Raw genomic sequence first — 5,679 nt, forward strand, 5'->3', positions numbered from 1 at the left:
AAAAGAATCTGGGAGACAAATTATTGCCTAGATGGTTCTGTGAGGTTGTGGAAAAAGCTGCGGGAGTGATAAATAAACAGGGGTACCCAGTAACACTATTTATAGGATTGTGAACAAAGAAGAATAAAGAGCTTTGCTTATGACCCTGTTCTGCAAGGGATGTCACCACTGGCTGCAGTCATCTACTGATAGTGCACCCTGAAAGGAATTCAGGATGAAAACAGGATGAGGCCCTCTGTGCTTTGGATGAGCAGGTCCATTAGATAGATGTATATACCTCAGGAAAAATTTTAGTGACCCCAGATTCTTGCATCTTCTCATATATAGAAAACCACTAACATCATTAACTTGAGATATCTTTTCTTTGTGATTAGCAGTAATCTTTTACCAAGTGTATGCTTGACTGCATGTATTTCCTAACCCCCCAGAGTTCATATGTAAGTTGGCCTCTCTACTGTCTCTACAGAGCAATTCCTTGGAGCTAAATGAGAGCCTGTATCCCTGGCTGTCACCTTTAGTAAGACCTTGAATAAAACTTAAATTCACACCTCTTATGTTGTGAGTTTTTATTGAAGTCAATAGTATTTTATTCATGTTTGAAGTCAGATTGAGAAATTATGTGAATCTTAAACAAAGATGCCCGTGAGATTGCAGATGACAGAAAAGCAAAGCATTTGGTATTTATGTGAGGGGTAAGATAAGCAGAACAACAGTTGAAAATAAATATAAAATTTCTAGTTGGAGTTACTGAGCGAAAGGACCAAAAATACAGAAGAATAGGATTTTGTTACCGAGTCCGGCTCATTCCGCTCGCTGCACGACAGGCCAATAAACTGGGAGATGAGGTCTTGGGGCAAGGAATAGTGACTTTATTCGAAAGCCGGCAGATCGAGAGGATGGCAGACTAATGTCTTGGATAACCATCCTGTTGCAGTCAGAGTACACGCTCCTTTTATACAAACAAACAAACAAACAAAAAAAAAACAGGGGAGGGGATGTGGTTTGTTGTTGCAAATTTCTTGGTTTAGGAATTCGTTGTTCCTGCAGCTGTGCATGTGGGCCAGCTCATGGTGCTCCTGCAAAACCTCCAACAAAACAAATGTCATTCTCTATTCTGCAACTTTGTTATCTTTACATGAGTACAGAGCTAGCAAGGCTAAGCCTAGAAAACAGGGCACGGTGGTTAAAGCTAAAGGAACAAATCTAATATAGAGTAAGGTTTGTTCTTTTCTATTACAATTTGATGAAAATTTAAGTTTTGTGTGTACTGCACCAGATATGCCCAAAGGGCACAGGTAAGGAATATCTAGGCAGAAGCTGGAAATACAGGCCTGTGTGTGAAGAGAGAGAGAAGGGATAAAAATTTGATGACAAAGAAGTGCAAATACTAGAACTTAAAATTTATAGTTTGGAAAAAGGAAGTTGTAAGGATAGACAGATGAGGAGAGTGATCACTGAGGTAGGAAATGGGAAGTCAGAAATAAAGAAAAAACAGAGTGTGCAGGACATGAAACCTAAGACAGGTGTGCATGTTGTGTGCTCCACATTGCAAAATTCAAAAAGAATTCCTATAGCATGAAAAACAAAGAGGGTTATTGGATTTGGTCATTAATTACAAGTGAAAATAGAAGAGTAATTTGAGGAGAGAAAAAGCAAAACCCCAGAGGGAGAGTGGATGAGAGGTAACTAGAGATTTAGTGTGTAACTAATCTTTAAAGACAAATTTCAAAGTAAAGAGCAGAGCAATAGGGCAACATCTGTAGTTTGAGATGATTATAGGTGAGGGTAAGTAGCAAGTGAAAGATAAACTTGAAGTGTATCACAATTGTCAGTTCCAACCACCAAATCTGATCACCTGTATGGAGACTTTTTGGAAGAGAAGGTGTCTCAAGTAGTCAAGGTTATCACCTGGCTCCCATATCTCAATTGGCCCTGTTAGCTATTAGCAACTAACTAGACCTCTTGAATACAGTTCCCCTCAATACAATGCTGCAATTTTGACCCAGCCATCAAGGGGAGATGGTGTAAGTTTTCTAAATGCTCATAGACCAAATGAGTCAGTTAGTCTCAATTAAGATGTTGGAGTAACTAAAGAGGAACAGGGAGGAAATTCAGAATCTCAGATAATGGAGGAAATAGTATGACTGCTAAGAAAACTTAATGTTACATCTAAGTTGCCATGATGTGCTCGACATAAACAGAGAAAAAGAAGAGAATATATCTAGAATGTAGGGCTTGCAATTGAATTAGGATGGTGGAGCCAGACAGAAGATTAAAAATAAGGATGCCTGGCAAGGTGGGGGGAGAGAGAGAGGGAGAGAACTGGAAAAAGCAGGTAGAAAGACTGATTTTGAGTCAAACAAATGAGTTATTAGGAAAGGGCACAAAATCTGACATAAGAGTAACAAAAAAAAAGGTAGCAATTAATTCAGGTGTCCAATACTATTTCCTCTGTAGAACTGTGGTTGGTCAAAACACCAGGAAATAATTTAAAGTTGAAATCATGGAGCCTCTAATTATACTTTGAGAAGCAAGTCAAATGCACCCCCAAAGTAAGTTAGGGAGAGATGGTAGTGGAGACAAATACAGGCAAAATGGGAATTAAGATTACAGTGCATGCTTGTGAATAATGGTGTCACAGACATGACCAAACGATGGGGCCTTTGTAACAACATCATCTTTGATCTGAACACATTTTATTTAGTTATGAGTCTCTCTCAGTTGATCCACACAACAATGTTAGCAAAAGCAAGGTTAGAAATAAGAATCACCATTTGTAGTTGAGTAAAGGGTAAGCTAGCATATTAACATTATTATCTCAAGTTCTTGAAATTATTGGCAGAGTTAACCTAGAACACTGGTGAGGTGAGCCTTAGTCCAACATCTCTCTCTCTCTCTCTCTCTGTGTGTGTGTGTGTGTGTGTGCCTCATATTTCTTTATAAATGTGAATTAAGTTCTTTTTAAATTTCAGATTAAAACAACTGATTAAGTAGCCTGATGTGACAAATATAATCATTTTATCTTCTTCTTTCTTGTTTTCTTTTTTCTCAGGTTTAAGATGAGAAGGTGACAGATAATTCCACATTGTGAAAAAGGTGGAAAACAATTCCCTGTCTTATGTTATTCAAACTCCTTAATGAAAGGCTATGAGATCAAGAAGGATTTGAAAAACTGAAGTCCTGTGAGGGAAAGATTTGCTTGCTTTTATCCTTGAACATTCTCTCTTTGATCTGCAGACATTCCACACTCAAGGACGGCAGGAAAGTTACATCTCTCCCTTGTCCACCTTCACTCCCACTTCTTTTTCTGGAGCTGTTTATAATTTGGAAGATTATACTAAAATAATGAAACATTTCATGTGAATGGCCTTGTAAATGCTTTTGGTCTAGTTGTTCAGAGCAATGGCTCTTTATCCCATTGGAAGAAACAAAAAGTAAGTTGGATAGAGATTGAGGAAACAATGATAATGACCAGCTAAATTCAGATTTTTTTTTTAATTACCAAAAAGAAAAGAAAGATTAATTGTTCTTTGAACAGTGGCTCCTTCCAGGTGACCAAATGTTTTATAAACTGATTTGCCTTCCTGACTGTGATTTACCAGACTGACACCTAATTTGTTCTGAGCATTGTTGATGTCTCAGACACAATGGCGGATGACAGCCCACATAAACTTTCTTTCAGCTTTGATCTCATATGTTCTACTTGAAGTTGAGTTCTGACAAGAAAGAGGAACAGAATTAATATTACCTAGGATCAGCTCAGTCTTCAATGGAAACAGCAAGGTTTTTCTGGAAATAATAAACCCTTTAAACATGACAGGGGGAAGGGGACCTCAGGAGGCCTCTGAAGTATCCATTATTAAAGAAAAGGGGAGAGGAAAGTCCTCATGGGCGACTTTGATTTTTTTTTCTTTTCAGCAAAAACAGTGATGAACTAGTGCCAGTTTTACATACAAATTTAAAGATGTGGGAGGATTTATGTTAAAAAGTCTTTCTTTCTCCCTCCTCATAGGACTTGCAGTAAGGAAAAAGAATCCATTATAAAACTGTATTTGTGACATTGATATTCCTTTAAAAAAATCTTCACTAAATAAAATTAAAATTAAAATTGATAATGATTTTATCAATAAAATCCAAAGGCAAAACATGATACATGATCATATATATAAAGTAAGATTTAATTATCCAAATATACATGCAAGAACATATGTGTCATTCTCAAGAGCTAGAGAAAATGTTAATTGAAACTTATATGTGTGAATTTCCACATGATTCAAACAGGAAAAAAAATTACACACATTTGAATATGTATATATACATGCATGTGTATTAATAAGCTATCCTATAATACAATAATACTTTATAGTATTAAAATAAGTACATAAGCAACTGTGTCTCTATTCCTTTAATTTTAAAAAACATACAAAAATAAGAACATTCCATCCAATAGCAGCAGATACACATTTTTTTCAAGTGCACATGGAACATTCTCCAGAATAGATCACATGTTAGGTCACTGAACAAGTCTCAGCAAATTTAAGAAGATTGAAATTATATCAAGCAACTTTCCTAACCATGAGTCTATGAGCTAGAAATCAACTACAAGGAAAAAGAAACTGCAAAACCCCACAAATATGTGAAGGCTAAACAATATTCTATAAACAACCAATGGGCCATTGAAGAAAGCAAAGAGAAAATTTAAAAAATACCTGGAGACAAATGAAAACAAATACACAATGATCCAAAATCTATGGGACACAGAAAAAGCAGTTCTAAGAGGGAAGTTTATAGTGATGCAGTCCTACTTCAAAAAAAAAAAAAAAGAAAAATCTCAAATAAAGAAACTAAACTATCACATAAAAATTATAAAACAAAGAACAAACAAAACCTAAAGTCAGCAGAAGAAAATAAATAATAACGATCAGTGAGAAATAAATAAAAGAGATTAAAAAATAGAAGAAATCAATAAAACCAACAGCTGTTTTTTGAAAGAATAAACAAGATTGACAAACCTCTGGCTTGGCTCCCCAAGAAGAAATGTAAGAGGACACAAAATTATAAAAGAAAGAGGTGAAATTATAACCAATACCACAGATATACAAAAATAAATAAATAAAAAAGAATACTATGAACAATTATATACCAACAAATTGAACAACCTAGAAGAAATGGACAAGTTTCTAGAAATTTGTCATCCACCAAAACTGAATCAAGAACTAATAATAAGAACAAACCAATCACTAGAAGTGAAATAGAATCTGTATTAAAAGCAAAACAAAACAACAACAAAAATCCTCCCTGCAAACAAAGCCCAGGACTGGGTGGCTTCACGGGAAACTCTGCCAGACACACAGAGAAGATCTTGCACCAGTCCTTCTCAAACTCCTCCAAAAGATAAAGGGGGGGATGCTCCTCAAATCATCTATGAAACCACCATCACCCTGATATCAAAACCAGACGAAGACACTGCCAAAATAGAAAACTACAGGATGGTATCTTTGATGAAAAAAAGATGTAGAATTTCTCAACAAAATATTAGCAAACTGAATCCAACAACACATAAAAAATATCTTACACTATGATCAAGTCGAATTAATCCCAGGGTCACAAGGATGGTTCAACATGTGTAAATCAACCAATGTGATACACTACATCAACAGAAGGACAAAAGCCACATGA

General features: G+C 35.8%; 1 long non-coding RNA gene across 1 annotated transcript in view; it reads left to right on the forward strand.

The window, feature by feature from the left end:
- LOC140688842 (uncharacterized) overlaps positions 1 to 4,330 on the forward strand; it is a 10,779-nt gene extending 6,449 nt beyond the window's left edge. Inside the window, exon 3 of the long non-coding RNA XR_012063687.1 lies at positions 3,053 to 4,330. This is a non-coding gene — a long non-coding RNA (uncharacterized lncRNA). The remainder of the gene's footprint in view (positions 1 to 3,052) is intronic.
- The last annotated feature ends 1,349 nt before the right edge of the window (positions 4,331 to 5,679 follow it).

The sequence above is a fragment of the Vicugna pacos genome, chromosome 24 (genome assembly GCF_048564905.1).
Source record: "Vicugna pacos chromosome 24, VicPac4, whole genome shotgun sequence".
NCBI lineage: Eukaryota > Metazoa > Chordata > Mammalia > Artiodactyla > Camelidae > Vicugna > Vicugna pacos.